The following is a 20,832-nucleotide window of genomic DNA, read 5'->3' as shown; positions in this document are numbered from 1 at the left end:
AAAAAAATGAAGAAGAAAAGACAAAGAAAAATAAAAAAACAGAAAGAAGAAAGGGATCGATGAAAAACCAATACAAAAACACATAGAAACAAAGTAGAAGAAAATCCGCACCGAAGCTTCGAAAACCAGTTCGAACTTGTCCACATAAGTTTTTCAAAATCACTCCCCAAAAGCTACAATATTGGGTCGGCCCGTTATAGGAGCGCCGAAGGTGGTATGAGGGTACATCTCACCGCGAATACTATGTCTCGCCTACTGTGAGACGGTACTGGGAAGCGGTTTTAGGAAGCTTCTATGTCAAGTTTCGACTGGTTTGAGATGCTTCAACCCGGTTTTATTCTTTTTCTGTTTTATGTGTTTCTTCTTCGTTTTCCTTTGTTTCTTTGTTTCCTTTTCCGTTTTCTTTTATGGGCACACGTCTACTTTTTCAATTCTCATTATACATCTTTCATATACACGTGGAACCTTTTTTAATAAACGCTGAACATTTTTCAAATACACGATGCAGAATTTTTCAAATAGTTGTTTTGAACTTTTTAAAATACATGTTAAACATTTTCCAAATGCACACTGTACATTTTTTAATGGCGTGAATTTTTTAAACTATACGATCATTTTATAAACATTTTTTAAATATCACATTTATACGTGTGAACTTTTTTTTGAAAGGCACACACTTTTTTGAATAGGAAGAACTATATTTTTTTGAATTACGCGAACATTTTTTACATTGTATAATTTTTTGAGAATATGTCACGGCCATTTTTTGTATGTAAACCATTTCCAAAGGCACAAACATTTCATTAATGTTGTCAACATGTCTTTAAAGGTCCATGGAAATTTTCCGAAGGTGTGATGAAAGCGCGTTACTGGCCAGCCCACTAGCATATCTCTTGAGGCGAGGCTACGCTAGCTCTCGCATAAAGCTATACCTAGATGCGCCATGTCTCGCAGTAAGCGAGACATAGCCCTGGTGATGTATCTCCCTCTGTGTGCTCCCATGGACCTCTAGTCCTCTATACTGGACCAAGTGAGCTGCATATACAGACAAGACAACCTTTCGTGTTGGCTATAGTTAACAAACAAAAAAATACAAAAGATGTTTGTTGTTGGTCACTGAAAGCTGAATAAAACTGTTGCTTATTGATGATTTGGTGCGGCATACAAGAGTATATAAGAGGGTACAGACCGACTTGGGGTAGGGGTACAAAACTGACTTGGACTAGAAGTCGTATACCATAATGACTACTCTAACATCCCCCCGCAGTATCAACGGCAGGCTCGACGACGTTGAGACTGAAACAGATATCTTGAAACGGCTTAGTAGGCAGTGCCTTGGTGAAAATGTCAGTAAACTGAGCCGTAGAGGGAACATGAAGCACCCGAACCTGACCAAGAGCAACCTTTTCACGAACAAAATGAATATCAATCTCAATATGCTTTGTGCGTCGGTGTTGAACTGGATTGCTGGTCATGTAGACTGCTGATATGTTGTCACAGTAGACAATAGTGGCCTGCTCAATAGGCCTGTGTAGCTCGGAGAGTAACTGCCGAATCCAGATTGTATCTGCAACGGCATGTGCCACAGCGCGATACTCAGCCTCGGCCGACGAACGTGAGACTGTAACCTGTCTTTTCGAAGACCAAGAAATCAAATTGTTACCAAGAAAAACACAAAAACCGGAAGTGGACCTTCGAGTGTCAGGACAACCAGCCCAGTCTGCATCAGAGTATGCGGTAAGCGAGTTTGGAGAAGAATTATTGAGGTGGAGACCATGATTGAGAGTTCCTTTTAAATACCGAAGCATGCGTTTAACATGATTATAGTGAGGAACCCGGGGATCATGCATATAGAGACATGCTTGTTGAACAGCAAAAGAGATTTCAGGACGAGTAATGGTGAGATATTGGAGAGCACCTGTTAGGCTACGATAGAGAGTAGGATCGGAAAAGGGTTCACCGGTAGCCGAAAGTTTAAAACTAGTATCGACAGGAGTGCGAGATGATTGACAGTCAAGCATACCAGCACGATTAAGAAGATCAAGAATATACTGGCGTTGGGAAAGAAAAAGGCTGGAGGAATCTCGAACAACAGCAATGCCTAAGAAATGATGAAGGAGTCCTAGGTCAGTCATAGAAAATTCAGATCTAAGGAGAGAGACAATATGATCTAAGAACTTTGGAGAGGAGGCGGTAAGAATGATATCATCTACATAGAGAAGTAAATAGGCAGTGTCAGAAGTTTGATGATACACAAAAAGAGAGGTGTCGGAGAGAGATGGAGTGAAGCCTATTGTTTGAATGAAGGAGGAGAAGCGTTGAAACCAAGCTCGTGGGGCCTGTTTAATACCGTAGAGAGATTTCTGAAGAAGACATACATGAGTTGGAAAGGATGGATTTTCAAAACCCAGAGGTTGCTGGCAGTAGACAGTTTCTTGAAGGGAACCATGGAGGAAAGCATTTTTAACATCAAGTTGGTGAATGGGCCATGAAGAGGAGACAGCAACACTAAGAACGGTGCGAATGGTGCTAGGTTTAACAACAGGAGAGAAGGTTTCTTCGTAATCAATTCCTTGTTGCTGAGAAAAGCCACGACAAACCCACCTGGCTTTATATCGTGAGAGGCTCCCATCGGAGTGGAACTTTTGGCGAAAAATCCATTTGCCAGAAACAATATTTGTATTGGGAGGACGAGGAACAAGTTGCCAGGTGTTGTTTTGAAGTAAAGCATTATATTCTTCTTGCATGGCAGCGGCCCAATTGGGATCAAGTAGAGCAGTTTTGTAATTCTTTGGAAGAGAAGTGAGAGATACGGAGGTATGAAGGTTTAGGCGGTCTTGGGGTTGATGAAATCCTGATTTGGCCCTAGTACGCATGCGATGATCATTAATCGGGGCTGCTGTAGGAATAGCACGAGGGGGTAAGGTGGGTACTGGTGAGTCCGGCGCAGCGGAAGAGTCGGACGATGGAGTAGGGTTGGGTGGTGGAGTGGGAGCAGGGCTGGGTGGTGGAGTGGGAGTAGGGGCCGGGGGTGTTGGGGAGGGAGCAGGGGCCGGGGTGTTGGGGAGGGAGCAGGGCCGGGGTGTTGGGGACGTCTCGGGTGGGGTGAGTGTATGGTTGGGATTGGCTATGGTGGGTGTTAATGGTGGTGGTGATAAGTTGTGTTCGGCGGGTAGGGGAGTATATAGTTGGAAAGGATGGGGAGAGGGGGTGTTTGCGGAGCTAGGGGTGTTGGATGGTGTAGTAGTGCGTTGTGAGAAAGGAAAAATATGCTCAGCAAACGTAACATGACGAGAGACATGAACGTGTCCGGTGTGAAGGTCGAGACAGCGATAGCCTTTGTGCTCGTCAGAGAAGCCGAGAAAAGCACATGGGATAGAGCGTGGTGACAATTTATTTGCAGAAGTGGCGTAGGCATTGGGAAAACAGAGATAGCCGAAAACACGAACAGCGGAGTAGTCGGGGTGGGAAAGAAAGAGGGAATAATAGGGAGTAGTGGTGGGTTTAGTTTTAGAAGGTCGAATATTTAGAAGGAAGGTGGCCATGTGTAGGGCTTCAGCCCAAAACTTGGGAGGCATAGATGATTGAATGAGGAGAGTGCGAACTATATCATTGAGGGTGCGAAGAGAGCGTTCTGCTTTACCATTTTGAGGGAATGTGTAGGGACATGAGAACCTAAGCAGGATGCCATGTTGTAAGAAGAAAGTACAATTTTTAATGTTATCAAACTCGCGATCATTGTCACATTGGATAAAGCGAATTGGGAGGAAGAAGTGAACAGACACATAGCGTTGAAAATTAAGAAAAAGAGAATGGACCTCGGATTTGTTGCGTAGAGGAAAAGTCCAGACAAAGTGGGTGAAATCATCTAGGATAACAAGGTAGTATTTAAAACCCGAAACACTTGCAATGGGAGAGGTCCATAAATCACAATGTATTAATTCAAAGGGATAAGTGCTACAAGAACTAGAGGAACTAAAGGGAAGACGCACATGTTTGCCTAATTGACAAGACTCGCAAAACACAGAATTATGGAGTCCCTATTACATGGTATGGTAAATTCACTAAGCATAGAAGTTAAGACGGCGGGGTTGGGATGGCCCAAGCGACGATGCCAGAGATCGACGGAGGCCAGCATGGATGTTGGAGGGGTGGCGGCAGGAACTCCATTAAGAGAATAAAGATCACCGGAGCTATTGAAGCGAGCGATCTCGGCCTTGGTCAGGTAATCCTTCACAGATAAACCAAAAGGGTCAAATTCAGCCGAAACTAGATTGTCGCAAGTAAATTGGTGAACAGAGATAAGATTTTTAATGAGGGCGGGTGCAACTAGAACATCGCGAAGTAAAAGAGGTTTGGTGGAAGAGGGAAGTTGAGCCTGACCAACACAATATATAGGAATAGATGATCCATCTCCAAGGATAATGGAAGGGAAAGGAGATTTAGTGCAAGAAGATAACCAATTACTAGATGCAGACATATGACCAGAGGCCCCTGAATCAAAGATCCAATCCGTACCTGAGTTTCCTTGTGCAGCAAAGTTATTCATGGCCTGGAGAAAGGCAGCTTGATCCCAGCTCAGCGTCGCAGGTGAGGGTGGCGTCGGAAGCAGTGCCGGCGGATACGATGGTGAAGGCAGTAGGGCCGGCTGGGGAGTGTAGTAGGCATTGGCCGGCTGTGGTGGGGGTGGCGTCGGGAGCAGGGCCGGCTGAGGTGTGTAGTAGGCGCCGCCCTCGGTGGTGTAATGACCATAAGGAGCATACGTCGGGGCGGCGTGATAGGCATTGGCCGGCTGTCGGGGGTTGAGAACCCCGGGAGCACCAGTAGGCGGCCGAAGGCCGGGTTGCCAGGCACCTGAGTATGCCGGCGGAGCACCGAGGGTGGACGGAGCGGACCAGGGCATGGGCCATGCTTGAACAAGCCCCGTCCAAGGATCATGAGGAGGCCGCCATGCAACCGCAGATGGAGCACTGGTGGGTGGTGCAGGACTCGGTGCTGGTGATGTCGTAGGCGGAACCGAACGAGTCGACGACGGCCTGTAGATAGGGTTTTTGCCGCGGTAGTTCAGACTAGGACGCCAGCCTGGGGGCGGTTGAACAGATGACGATGCGGATGGCCCGGCGGCGCTGGTGTAGACGACAGAGGAGGATGAGCCGCAGCATGAAAGACCTTGGGGCGAGAGTCCTTGCGAGCTTGTGTTTCCGCCGCGAGTTGTAGCAAGGAACGAACTTCAGCGAAGGTAGGAGGGGGCCGTATCATCGGTATGAATGAGGCTTGCTTGTCAAAGTCTTCGCTGAGGCCGACGACGACGATATTGATTAGCTGTGAGTCGCTAACTGTATCGCCGAGTTCGCGGAGCTCATCACCAATGGTCTTAACGCGCTGGCAGAACAGGTTCACCGGGGCGTCTCCTTGCACCATATTGCGAAGCTTGGTGTGGAGAGCGTTTTTCCGAGCATCGGTGTTGCTTTGGAAGAGCTGACGGAGGGAGTGCCAGATGTTGGCAGCGGTGGCGGCGTCGTGATCGAGCATGTTGAAGATCTCGGTGGTGATGCGGGTGTAGAACCACTGGACGATCGCGAGATCGTCTTTCAACCATTGCGGATCGTCGGGGCGGGGAAGACAGTTGGCGGCGACATGCGAGCGCAGGTTGCAGCGGCCGTGGTGGAGACCGAAGAGATGTCTCCAATGGTAGTAGTTGTGGGCGGCGAGATCAAGAACTATGGGGATGTAGGGGCTGACGTCGGAGATTGTGTCAGTAAGAGATATTGGTGCGGCGAGGATGGGTGCAGGGTAGTTTTGTGGAGCTATGGTGAAGGCCGAGAGAGAAGCGGCCGCGGCGTTGGCAGCCTTGGCGATGAGTGCGGCCCGGCGCTCGAAGTAGCCGGGCGGCGGCGGCGGCGGTGGCGTTGGCGGAGCCATACCCTAAACCCTGGGACCGGTATCTGATACCATGAAAGCTGAATAAAACTGTTGCTTATTGATGATTTGGTGCGGCATACAAGAGTATATAAGAGGGTACAAACCGATTTGAGGTAGGGGTACAAAACTGACTTGGACTAGAAGTCGTATACCATAATGACTACTCTAACAGTCACGACTAGATAGCGGGCTTGAAGAAAACCATTGTCGTTGGTCATGCAAGAGTATATAAGTAGATAGGATGCAAGTTCTAAACAAAGGTAGAAAGGATGCTTTACGAATGGAAAAGGGAAAAAAATGTAATTATACCATGTAAACGGTGGCGAGGAAAAAGCAAACTCTTGGTTGCACTCTTCAGAAGTAGGTAGTTGCAATTTTATGTGTAATTAACCAGGTTGCGAGGGTATCATCTTAAATGTGTCAAAAGTGTATAAAAATTAAATCATAATGTGATAATATTCATATTACACGGTTAGAATGGTTCTAATCCCATTTGATTGAACTATATTTGATCAGCTTTAATTTGCGGAAGCATAATTATAATGTTTCATTTCCAAAAAGAACACCATAATTATAACCATATGTGTTGTATCTACGTGACATTAGATTAGTACACATCTGACTTAAAATGGTTTATGAAGGCAAAATTCAGGTTGTCGGTTGTTCATAATAATAATATATGGGACTTCTAGCTTCATTCTCTTTTTTTGGTTGAGCGTACTTTACTATAAAATAAACATGCAATGCCATGAAAATATTTGAGCTGTATATAGTTTGAGTCACGGAACGTAACAATTAAAACCACACATCACTGTATTAATATTTATGTTGGTTCCTAGCGAACCATTTTATTTTATATGGTATTTTTGGAAAAGGGAATATATTGCTTAATGAAATTAATACAATGAAGTCAATACAAATATTAACATCATAATAGGTGATGCTTTTACTGTTTCATGTCCTTACCAACATAATTTTTACAATCTCATTGCACCGTCGGTATCTTTTTAGTGTTTTGTTACAAATCGAACATCAAATTTTTTAGCATGGCAAATCAAATGTTTCTATGGCAATAATTTATGTTGTCGTAAGGATGGTATTTTCCTTTAGCAAGCATGGCAAACCCTGACAAAAATTGTGGCTAAAGAAAATCACCATAAAAATGTTCAATTTTCCATACTTAAAAGCCAGACGTCAGAATTTTTAGCACTCCCGATCATTTTAAGCCGGACACTGATATCCAATGTTACAAATAAAAGGAGGATGTACCTCATAGACGAATTGTCGTTTTGCTTTTTTGTGAGAATTTTGAGGATGTTTTTCTTTTATAAAATTCTAATATATGCTTCTTTTTTAGCTAAAAAAGATGGTATATTTACTGTGATCTCTTTAGGTACACTTGGGAAGATGAACGTGAATGATTGCCTTTCTTAATCCGTTCAACCGAGGCTTCTTTGGAGTAAGTGCTATATCAATAAGAAGAGTGTCTACCAGACTGACATGCTGATGTTTTACTATGGTAGATTCATAGGTATATCTGCCATTTTTGCCGCACTACATCTTTGTATCCAATAAACAGATCAAAGAATTGCTATACCATGTTAGATCAATGTGACAATTGTAGCTATATTCTATAAGAAAAACAATGAGTATTCTTCGGGCTTTTTGGAACACCTGGATAGCCCCTATATGTGCCTCATGTGGTTTGTGTCTATTTCACCTGCTTATTTGGCAAGAACGTAGAATAGGATAAAATCTATTATATGTGCCTTGGAATAAATAGATGAATAATCAATGTGATTAGATATTGACCATATAGAACAGACCCCTAATCTAAGAAACGAAGATTGTTCATTTTTTTATTAAAATGGATTTTTTTACAAGTTTTATTTTATTGCATTAGTATGAACAATTCAAAAGAATACACGGTTGACAGAGTGGGCCTGACACTGGCAGTACATGTCACGTGATTGTACGAGGGTGGGAGTGTCGTGCACCAATCCTAATAATCCCGTTGGATTTTTCGGTTGTCTGCTCTTCCCAGATCTCAAATTGGCAGGCCTGCAAATCAAGTCGGTGTTGGACCTTGATCACTTTTGCTGCCTGTTGGTGGCCTCGTGACCTGCGTGCATTAGCATTGCCCGGAGCATGGATTGTTGTGGGAAGCTACGAGTTGTTGATCGCTGAACGCGGATTCGTCAAGAGGAGCAGCTCGGGCCGATTCATGAACTAACTAAAGATTTGATATTAATGAAAGCTAGAACAATAACATCTTTCTAATAAAGACTGCTCCATTTTCGAGTTTCAAGAGTCGCTTTTCGACAAATATGTCACTCATAAATTGCAGAGATATAAGTCACACTATGACTTTTTTAGTTTTGCTACAGCAAGGGCTTAACTATGGATTTCGACGGGGGTGGGGTAGTGGGGGGTGGGTGGGGATGGTCTATTCTCTCGGACTGGGCCCAGTTGAAATGACGAAAAGAGTGTATATTTCTGGAGCGTCTACGTTTTGCAATAGGCGAGACGTAGAACCATTCGCCTCAAGAGACTCCCTGAATGGGCCGGACCAGTCGACAGCGGCGGGTTTCTTTCGTTCCTTTATTTTTGTTTTTTATTTTCCTTTTGTTTATAACCGGAAATACTCTCTCTCTCTCTCTCTCTCTCTCTCTATATATATATATATATATATATACACACACACACACACACACACACACACTCACACACACACACACACACACACACTAAACTAAACTAAGCGTGGGTGTAAAATAGTAATGCTCTACACAAAATATAGTAACGTAGCATACAGAATATAGTAATTTTGTTGACAATGTAGGAAATTAAAAACTTGGACAGTAATTTTTTCTTCAGAATTAATACATTTTATACAATGTTTTACTATATTTTATACATAACGTTACTGGGGTGTAGAATAAGCTATTCTACACTCACGCTTGGAATAGCTTTACCCTATATATATTACTAATTGACTTTACATAATTTCAGAAAATTTTACCATACATAATTTTTTTACGTAATGTAAAACATGTTTTATTGATTTGTCAAACATAAAATCATATCATTCGAAAAATTATTCACCATACTTAAAACTTCTTGTGTTTTCAAAATAACTTCCTGGCCCATTAGAAATGGTTTATACAATGTAAAAAACTATTAGCCTAATTTTGGAAAAATGTTTTGTACCATTAAAAAGAAGTCTGTACATAAAAAATGTTTCACGCATTATTTAAAATGGTCATAAAATTTACAAAAAATGTACAATATTTGTTGTAAAATATGCGTTTGATAAATATTTTGCATGTTTTCAAAAAATGTCCATGGCATTTAGGAATAATGTTCATTGTGTGTTCTAAAAAAGTTCAGCATGTATTTAAAAAAATGTGCCATGTGCATTTGACAAATGTTCAACATTTATTTGGAAAATAAATTAACAGGAAAATTAAAATGTTCAACGTGGGTCTGAAAAATGTTCAACCTGCATATAAGAACACAAAATTTCCAACATTTGCTCGAATAAAAAATGTTTAACCTGAACTTATAAAATGTTTAACATGTATATGAAAATATATATTATGTAAAAAATTCAACATGTATTTGAAAAAAAAAGAAAAAATCCCAAAGAAATCGATACTAAACATGTAAAATAAAGAAGAAAAATCCCACACGGAAACTTCTAAAACAGATTCAAACTGGTCGACAGAAACTTCCAAAAACCACTCACAGGACGCTACAATATTGCGTCGGCTCATTAGAGGAGCGCCATCGATGAGACGAGGATCGTTCTTGCAGTAAGGAAGACATCCTCGCGGTATTTTTTTTCTCTATGTGCTTTGATGGACCTCTAGTCCTCTATACTGGTCCAAGAGAGCAACATATACAAAGAAGACAGTGGGCGTGCCTATACGTCGCTCGACACGAGTTCGATGGTAGCCTCGCCTAAAGAGAACAGCATACCGGGTTGGCCGAGGTGCGCAGGCGTCCACTTTCTTTTTTTTCTTCCTTTTTGTTTTTGATTTTACTTTTTTATACTTCTAAATATTCTAAACATATATATTACAAAAATACATTTTAATTTTTTTAGAAATTATAAACCATTTATTAAAAAAAATTAAATATGTACAGAAAAATATTTCCGATATATACAAAAAACAAATGAAAACCAAAAGAAAAACAAATATTTCCCATATATACATTTTAAATACTACACACACACATACCTGTATAAAAGTGTTCTTAATGTATGAAAAATGTAGAAAAAACAATGAAAACCAAAGTAACGGAAGAAAGAAACGAAAGAAATATCTCAAAAAGAAAGAAAATGAAAAACCTAAAGAAAACCATGAAACCCATGAGAAAACGAAGAAAAATGAGGGAAAAGAAAAACAAAACCTAAGACAAACAAAGAAACCTGATGAAACTAAGAAAGAAACAGAAAAGCAAAATAAAGGTAATGAAAAAGTAAAAAAGAATCAAACAAAAGTAACCAAAGAGAAAAAGGAAACAAGACCACCGGAGAAAAACAGTGCAAAAAACAGAGGAGAAAACACAAGAGAAGCAAAAAAGAAAAAGAAAAAAGGCGAAGAAATAAAAACCCAAAGAAAGTACAAAGCCACAGCAAAAACTAAGAAAAGGCAAAAACTGGAGAAGAAACCCACACAAAAAGAAAAACAAAAGAAAACCACGAACTAAACCCCGCGAACCCGAACGAAACACAGGGAATGAAATAAAATACACGAAATGGGCTGCCCAGTAGCTATAGTACAGAGACGGAGATTCAGGCGAGACGGAAGGAGCACTTGCACTTAGTGAGATATAGCTCCTATGGTTTTGTGTTGGGTTTGGTGAGCAATTTTTTTTTTACAAAATACTACTCCCTCCGTCCTGAAATATAAGACGTTTTTTGAGATTGTGATAGTATCAAAAAGCGTCTTACATTTTGGGATTGGGGTTTCAAGAAAACTTGGATTAGATAGTGGGTTTCAAGAAAACCAATGTTATGGGTTATCCGAGAGTATAGGTAGAACGGATGAAGTTCTAGAAAATGACAGAAAGGATTCTTTATCGGGATTTATTTTTGCAATTATACCGTGTATACGGTGGCACGGAAAAATAATAATTAAACTCTTGGTTGCGCTTTTTTGTAAGTAGGTTGTTGTATTTTTATGTGTAATTGTAGTTTTTTAAGGACTGTAATTTGTGCATATTTATTAATAAAAAACCTGTACTATTTTTTTTAAAGAGTCTTGGTGGGTTGTCAATTTTTTTTATGGACGGTGGAGTGTCAAATAGACAGAGTTATGCACATCAGCGCTCGCTCCATCCAAGTTCGTCGTCTCCTGTTACCTAGCATGTGAACAAATTTCCAGTCTCTTTTATTTTTCCTGAGTTTTTTTTTTGCTTTCTCAGCCAGTTTTCCATGTATTTTTCTCTCAATCAGTTTTTGTAGGGTTTTCCCCGATGTTTCTATTTCCCCCTTTTGTGTTTTCCCTTTTTCTTTTATCTTTCAATTTCAGTTATTTTTATTATTTTCCTTTTTTGGTTTTCCTTTTTTGTTGGTTTTTCAGTTGCTCCCTTTTAGTTTTGTTGTTTATTATGTTTTGCTCTCACTTTTTAGTTATTAATAATTTTGTCATAAAGCAAAATTTTCCATGTATGCTGAACATCTTATAATACACCTGAATGCTTTTTAAAAAGACAAGGATTTTTTAACACAAACTTAACATTTTTAAAAAATACACATTAAACATTTTCTTTATGTAGGTATTTTTTAAAATGAGTGCACTTAATTATCTTAATCCCCTCTCTACCACCAGTTCTGCTTGTTTCTCCTCGTAGTGGTGGCAGATGGCACGACCGCTCTCTGCCCACAACACCTTTTCGATGTAGGTATGCGTTAAGATTTTGCCAAGGTAGACAACCGAGGCGTGGGCGTTGTAGTAGGCATCCCATGTTTCTTTAATAGAGAGGCGGCATGGAGCACGTGGTGGCCGATATGAGCTGCATGGGCAAGTCCTCACATGCCCATGCAGGATCTACATGTAGCTTTTTGGAAAACGTAGTAGAAAATATATTTTTGTCCATACGGATCATACTCCCGGATCACTATGAAGATGCACACAAGGTTAGATCAGATCGTTACTAACTTCGAGTTTAGTGGAAGAAGAGTTGGTGTAGACCGTTCTTGAAGTCCCTCGGTCCATCCATGATGATCCCTCGAATCGAAGACCGAAAGCACGACCTCTGTACGGATTGCATGCATACGGGCTTCATGATCCGGCAGAGCTTCGTCGTCCAGAGTTCAGCATCACCAAAGAATTAGAGGAGGGAGGAAGAGAACCGCATAGGGCGAGGAGTCCTCGTCCAACTCCCCTTCCCCTCTAGCTTGACCAACAAGCCGTAAGGAGGTGCCTCCCACAATTGGGCCCAATAAATTTTCCTATTAGGCCTTTATTATTTTCTTTAGCCCAAAGCCCCAACATAATTTCTACGGGCCTCTTAATCAATATTAGAGCTCTCTATTATTTAGGTCCTCAGAATATTTCGCCTATATAACTGATGACTGTTATTTTAAGCTCATCAAACCCGAGTTTACATAGAGATATTTCATAAAAACCAAGATATTCGCTCCGATATTGCTACTAATGACTAATGAATGCAAAGGAATCCAAATAACCTATTTTTTAGTTTCCACATGAAATGGGTTTTTTCTGGACGAAATCAAGTCAAGACATGGAAAGGAGTAAAGAGGAGATAGAGGAGATCAAGTGGGAGGCGCACACGAAGAGCCAACGCAAAAGACGACGTTCCATATGACCACACACGCTCGTATGCGTGGTCGTATGGCCTGCTAGCACTACAAAAAAAGACACATCCGTGACATTATGGCCCGAACGAAAACTTTTTCTTTCATGGTTATGACACTTCTATGACGATAATTGTGACAAAAACATGTATCATCATAGATGTGGTGGGCTCCTACTTCTATGGTAAAAAATTATGACAAAATGAGTTTTTTTGTCCTGGGCGGGCCGGAGACGGACCTGCATGACATTCTTTGGGCCGTCCATGACGTAAAAAATCATGGTAGAAGTGAGGCCGAGGAAATTTTTGGTGAGTACCCGGTTACGCTGGGTGGTAGGGGTTGAGCGATGCAGTGTGGTTTGTGCGTTTATCTTGTACGTGTGTGTGTGCGAGGCGTTCGCCAACTGAACCTGAGCGAGGCGTTTGCTTACTAAACCCGAGCGATCACACTGCTATGTGCTGAAGCCGATCGATCGATTCCTTCACTGCTAACTAAACCCGAACGATTCCTTCGCTGCTAACTTAACCCGACCGACTCCTTCCCTGCTAACTGAACCTGATCGATCCTTCTCGCTGCTTACTGAAGCTTATCGATCCCCCATGCGAGACGTAGCTAGCCTTTTGGGTTGCCTCTGGATGAACAGTGCATGTTGCTGCGCGCACCAGATACGTACATAAAACCAGTCGAGACGTGTGGTGAGTCTGGCTGGTTGGTTGGTTGTGGATGAACAGGACCCCAACCGTGTATGCGGTTGGCGTTGGATGAACAGGATCCCGAGGAGGCCACCACATCCCAGCCGGTTGGTGGTGGATGAAAATGACCACGTGGAGGCTGGATGAACAGTAGCCGGTGGAGGCTGGAGGAAGTCGATGGTGGATGAACAATAGCTGGTGGAGGCTGGAGGAAGTCGACTGTGGATGAACATTAGACCGTGGAGTCCCGTTTTATGGTACACCACACCCCTCCCGATGAACAACTCCATTTCGACCATAGGCTAGCTACGTCTGACCCCTCTCGATCAACATGACCCCGTTTCGACTGTAGGCGGTTGAATAGAAGTCCGTTTCCTCCTTTTTGCAGTACGCCAGACCCCTCCCGATGAACAGGACCCCGTTTCGACCGTAGGTGGTCGAAGAGAACTCTGTTTCCTCCGTTTTACGGTACGCCAGACCCCGAGTCGATGAACATGACCTTGGCTGTTATGTCCAAGACGATTGGATCTCGATGAACGACGCATTCTGGCCTAGTCGATTGCCTCCCGATGAACACGATGCCGTTTCTCCGTTTCGACCTAGCCGGTTGGTTGCCGATGAATAGGATGCCATTGCTGCCGTCCGTTGTCTCTCCATGTACTGAGCCCTAGCCATACGTTGCGCAAGTACGCGTTCCAGACCCCGCATGTATGTACGTACGTGGTTGCATTTTTTGCAGCGTGACTGTACGTACGTGTACACGATTTAGATGGGGCTACTTGAACTGCTACGTCGGGGGCTCTACTACGACACTTGCCACTCCTTACACGCCCACGGTTCATGGTTGCATAGAAACCGATCGACCAGTATGCACGTACACATTTGCGACCAGACAGATAATGGTACGTACTCTTGGACCTGGTGGGTCCCAACTGTCAGGGGGATAAGCAAACACTTTCTTGCGTTCGAAGATATCGGCGGTGGGTCCCAACTATCAGGGGAGGAATCTTTTTTTGCGCATAATATGGAGGCACTTCTTTGCGTCTGAAGATGCAGCTGGTGGGTCCCAGTGTCATGGGGAGTAAGCTTTTTTTGTCCCGCATAATAAGGAAACGGTTCCTTTCGTGCAAAGATATAGCTGGTGGGTCCCAACTGTCAGGTGGAGAATCATTTTTTTGCCCATAATAAGGAGGCACTTCCTTGCGTGCAAAGATATGTCTGGTGGGTCCCATCTATCAGGTGGAGGAAGCTTGTTTTTCCCACGTAATAATGAAGCACTTGCTTGCATGCGAAGATGTAGCTCGTGGGTCCTAGCTCTCAGGGGCAGGAATCATTTTATTTCGCATAATAAGGAGGCAAGTGTGGCCATGGACCATGTGGATCGCTACTGTTAGCCTCTCCATGTATATCCCTCTTTCGATGGTTGTTGTTTGTTGACCATGTTGACCACGCCGCACCGAGAGAACCAATGCGGTGGACGCCGGTGAGGCCTAGGAAAGGAACGACCAGGAGTCGGTGAAGACAGAGTAGTGGATGCCCACGTGGAGGGGAGTACGGGAGTTGACTGGTTTGGCTGCGGTGTGAGGCTGCCGTCGCTGAAGAATAACATGAGGTGTGGCTGAGTAGAGGGATGTCCTGGACAGCGATGGGAGTAGGGTGGGCATGTGAGGTCTGTGCGGTAGCACAGCTGGCCATGGCAGGCGGGAGCATGCGGTCTCACCTTCGGTGGTTTGGGCGGCTGAAGCAAGAAGATCTGAGATTGACGAACTACGACAGCCGTTGGATGGACATGCAAGGCCACTGCTGCTAGAATCGTGTGTTGAATATAAGTTGACAAAGCCTTGCGTACATGTCAACTTAGTAGGCCAACAAGTCAGCATCACATCTGTGGCGGACAACATACAACCCATTTGCTATTTTTAATAATTTACAACCCATTTTTAATTCTTATGAAATTTACTGCAGCCCATTTACTGTTTGTTAACATTACAACACATTTTCTAGCCAGGACCAGGGTTAATTTTTTTGGTGTGATCCGAGCTATTTTTATCCCAGAATTCTGAGTCACATTCAATCTAATTTCAAAATAAATCTATATTAGGTTAAAATCCAATGATATTTTGTGCGCGCAACAAAAATGTAATGAAATTAAAAATCTCAAAATCCATAAAAAATAAATTTTGAAACTAATTACTAGTTTGCTGTGTTTTTTTATATTTACAACCCATTTATTATTACTTAAAGTCCATCTTCTGGGCAAGGCGAATGCATCCCTCCTCATCTTTGCAACCCAGCCGAGCGAAGAAAAACAAGTTGGCCTGCGTTGGGTATTCGGTCAAGAAAAAATAAAGTTGGGCTAGCCTTTTCAAAAAGGAAAAAAACCCTGGGCTGGTTATTTGGTCAAAATAAAATAATAGCCCGGGCTACACGGGCCACAACCACCGCACAACTTAGTTGATACCCTGCTCCATCTCAGGAACGAAAAATATCGCTAAAAAACTGCACGAGCTGCTGGGTCTCTACTGTTAGCCACTCCTTGTGCAATTCTCTCCTTTATTGACTACGTTGACAATGGGATGGGACCCAGATGTCATGAAACCATTAGGAGGAAGTTTTACTTTTTCTTGTAGTAACAGAGGCACTTGCTTGCGTACGGTCATGGCCGTGGTGGGTCTCTACTGTCATCTTCTCCGCGTACAGTCATCTCCTAATTCCTCTCGTTTGCTGACCATATTGACAACATGAGACGGCGGCGCCACGACAAGCGCAACAAGGCGGAGGATGATAGAGAGGACCTCGCAGGCCCTACAGATGGTCTGGTACAGCACCCGCTGCTCATTTAGGAAGTTAGGATCATCGCCCCCATGTCCGCGATGGCATTGTCGTTCGTCTATTCACCGGCAATTTATCCCTCCGCGAGCCGGTGCTCGTTGGAACACTGGTCCTCCCGCGCTTGCTGGAACACCGATTCTGGCAGCGCTAGTAGCTCTTCTGCCATTAGGGCGTCGAAGTGCGCTCGCACTTGCTCTATGGTAACACGTCATGAACCAACGCGGGCGGTGGCGCCGGCTCCTGGTCGGAAGCCTCGTCCATCGTCTGGTAGTCGTCGCTGAGCTCGGCGAGCTTGCTGGCGAGTCAGCATGTTCGACTGCTGGACCTGACCACCTTGGCCCACCCAAACCCCCTCCTCGCCCGCGTGTGCTTCCCGTCCAAAACGGTCAACGTCGCTTCCCGGTGCAAGTGACTGCTCCACATTAAAATGACACAACTGTCTCCCATCCGCCGTCCACATTAATGACATGCGGTTGCTAAGGCGGCTGCTTCGGCACCACCCGTCTGTCCCTCTACGGCCCACCATTGCTATATAAACTGCTGCCATGGCCATAGCCGCAGTCATCTGCCTTTGTTCCCTTTCTCCTCGCCACACCACTCCCACCGTGGCTTCCTCGCGCTCCACCGCTCTCCGGGACGGGCGGACGACGGACCGGAAGAAGGAGATGTCTGACATTGCTACTGGCTGGCTGGCCGGCAGGCAGCCGGAGAATGACGACGTCCCAATGGAGAACGTGGTCGTCGACAAGCTGGCGCCAACCTCCTCCTCCGCGCCATCCTCGCCGGTGCATTGCACCATGACCATCAGTGAGGCCCGTGCCCAATACATGGACATGGTGAGGGATCAGCAAGAGGAGTAGTTCCGGGAGGCGCAAGCCGACGCCGCCTAGAATCACCAGCTCCTCCAGGAGTAACTGCAGGCGGAGGAGCAGATCGCTGAGGAGCAGGAGGCGCTGCTTGAGTCGTACCGCTCCACCCATGAGAGCCGCCTCGCACGCTGGCGGTACCGCCAACGTGTGGTTGACGTTGCAGCCGCCTACAAGGAGGGCGACGAGACATGCGAGTCGCTGTTTGGCGAGGCCTACGACGAAGCGGAGGATATCGCCGGCTCCACCAAGGCCCCGCCCCACCGGCAACGAGGCGGAGGACATTGCCAGCTCCGCCGAGGCCATGCGCCACCGGCAACGAGGCAGACGACATCACCAGCTCCGCCAAGGTCCCACCCCGCTAGTAACAAGGCCGTGTCACACACAAAACGAGGAAGAGTAGAAGACGGTAGGTTGCCGCCACTCGGGTCCAAGTAAGGCCACCGCTCCTCCCCTCAGGTTGAGCCAAGCCTGGTGGGTTGAATATCAATGGCCGATTAGCTGCTTGGCAGCAATGTGGAGTCGGACAGCTTCATTTCCCATGGCTCCGGAGGCGGAGCTGGAGAGCGGCGAGGTGGAGCTGGAGAAGAAGCTTTAGTTTTCGGGTCTCAGCCGGACACGGGGAATGGGCGCCGTAGATCATAGATTAGGTTAATTAATTATACCTACAGAGCTGGACGAGCAACGCTTTTTAGTTGAAGAATGTCTGAAATGTAATGAAATTTGGCATCTTTATATGAAATATGGTCGTGTTTGAATGAATTTAGTCCGGTTAGTTCGAATTCTTGTATCAGTGGCATTAGATGAACATGCAAAACAATACGTCCTAGCATTATTCTCAAGACGCATGGTGATTACCTCGTTTTCCGCAGTTTCACACGTACAAAAAGTTTGAGCAGCTTTTTAGTGTGGTTGTAAATTGCAATCACACTCACAAGCCTAGCAATTCTTAGACAACATTTACAACAATTGATCGATGATTATGCATGACCAAGAGGCCGCTGAACTAGAACAAGTTGATGAAGCATAACTCACTATCAATGAAGAAGAAGAGCAGTCTCAAGAGGAAGCACCACAAGAAGAAGCCAACACCACTACTCGGACATCTACAGTCTTCAGGGATCCATCAATGACAGGAGCAACCTCGCCGAGTCCCTTCAAAGCACGTCCGTCTAAGTGAACACTGATACGTCTCCAACGTATCTATAACTTATGAAGTATTCGTGCCATGTTCACAATAATTTTATATGGTTTTGGTATGATTTGAATGGAACTATCCCGGGCTGACACTGTTTTCAGCAGAACTACAGTGGTGTTGTTTTTTGTGCAGAAATAAATGTTCTCGGAATGGGATGAAAACTTACAGTGATTTTTCATGGACAAAAAGAGACCCCCGAAGCTTCGAGGAAGGACCAGAAGCCTCACGAGGAAGCGAAAAGCTTGGTGGGCACGCCTATTGAGCTTGTCGCTCCCTCGTGGGCCCCCCTGACGTGAAACCGACGCCAAATATTCCTATAAATTCCAAAAACTCCAAAACTTGACCTAGATGAGTTCTTCCACTGCCGCAAGTCTCTGTACCAAAGCGACCTCCATCGAAGCACTATTCCGGCACCCTGCCGGAGGGGCAAATCATCACCGGAGGCCATCTTCATCATCCCAATGACATGATCTTGATGTTCTGCGAGATTTGTTAATATAGTTGGATCATATGGTGTTTCTCCCTTTTGTATCTTGTTGTCATGAATTGAGTTTTTACCTTTGAGGTCTCACTATTATCGGATTGAATACTTCTTTGGATTTGAGAACACTTGATGCATGTCTTGCATGTGGATACCCATGGTGACAATCGGGTGTTCTATTGATTCACTTGATATATGTTTTGGTATTCAACTTGCAGATTATCGTGACATTGGGGTAATCTATGCATAGGGGTTGATACACGTTTTCGTCCTACATTCTCCGGTAGAAACCTTGGGGCACTCTTTGAAGTTCTTTGTGTCTGATTGAATATTCTGAATCTGAAGTTGTTTGATGCATATGAAATAATCAACTCACGGATACTTGTAGTGACATTGGAGTATCTAGGTGACATTAGAGTTCGTTGATGCGTATCATATGGTGTTATTTTGGTACGAACTATAGGGATGTTTGTGACACTTATAGGGATGGCCCAATAGATTGATTGGAAAAGATAACTTTGAGCTGGCTTCGAACCCTACAACAATTTTATCTTATGTTCTCCGCTAGATAAGAACTTTGGAGTGATTCTTTGTCACACGTTGAGGGATCGTTACGTGATTCATTTATGTTACCACTGTTGAGAGATTGCAGTAGTGAAATTATGAACCCTAGGCTTTGTTTCCAAGCATTGCAATACCGCTTGTGCTCACTTTTATCACTTGCTATTTTATATTTTCAGATTACAAAAACCTATATCTACTATCCATACTACACTTGTATCACCATCTCTTCGCCAAACTAGTGCACCTATACAATTTACCATTGTATTGGGTGTGTTGGAGACACAAGATATTTCTTGTATTTGATTGCAGGGTTATTTGAGAGAGACCATCTTCATCCTACACCTCCCACGGATTGATAAACCTTAGGTCATCCACTTGAGGGAAAATTGCTACTGTCCTACAAAACTATGCCCGAGAGGTGAGTGCTTGAAGGTATATATTTAGATCTTGCAATTGAATCTTTTAGTTTCTTGTTTATTTTCTAGTTTGGTTTTATAATAGAAAACTACAAGAAAATGGAATAGAAGTTGCATCAAGTTCTTTATCTTTATGATGTGTTTCTTGAAAATGATGGATAGGAAAATTGTGCCAAAGCGTTAGAAGAAGAATTCAATAAAATGTTTGGAATAAATACTTTGAATGATGAGCATGATTGCAATGCTGTTATTATGCTTGCTATGAATATCCATAATACTAATGATGATTGTACTAGTCATGAGAAAAAGATTTCTTTTAAGCATGTCAATTTTTGTGGAGTGCATAAAGTTTGTGAAGACATGCCTTATAGGGATGATAGATTTTGTAAGAAGCATAAACATGATAAAACCAATTGGTGGCTTAGAGTGATAGATGAATTTGCTACAAAATTATGCTCTGTTCATCCCATGCTTGTGAACTTTGCAATAGGGTTGGTCATTTTAATTTCCAATGCGTACTTTTTCATGATCGAATCGTGGCCAAATATTGTAATAACTTGATCACACTTGAATTTTATAATGAACTTTGTCTATTTTTGGGGTGTGAAGAATTTACACATAAGAATAGTTGGCTTGAAGCATTCATTTTCAAGACTATACTGAAACTAGTCTACAAGAAATCTATATGTTTTGTGTGGTAAATTGCAATGAGAATGCTTATATTGCCAACTATAGAAAGACAGGAAAACCAATATAATACAAAATGAATGCTAATGAAAGGGTAAAGATTTCCACTTTCCCTCCTATTGTCTCTCGTGATGAAACAGGTGACGAGAAGGAGCTTCCTATCCAACCAATCTCATCAATAAGAAGCTCGAAAAAATTGATTAAACCCACACACGATGTGGTGAAGAAGAAGAAAACATGAAAAAGTAGAGGTAAAAAGGTATCTCTCCCAAATAAAGTTGCTCCTATTATTGTTGCACCTCATGAGGATGAATCAAATATAATTGTGGAAGATGATACACTTGA

The sequence above is a fragment of the Triticum aestivum genome, chromosome 4D (genome assembly GCF_018294505.1).
Source record: "Triticum aestivum cultivar Chinese Spring chromosome 4D, IWGSC CS RefSeq v2.1, whole genome shotgun sequence".
Taxonomy (NCBI): Eukaryota; Viridiplantae; Streptophyta; class Magnoliopsida; order Poales; family Poaceae; genus Triticum; species Triticum aestivum.
Note: the sequence above shows the minus strand (reverse complement) of the source record.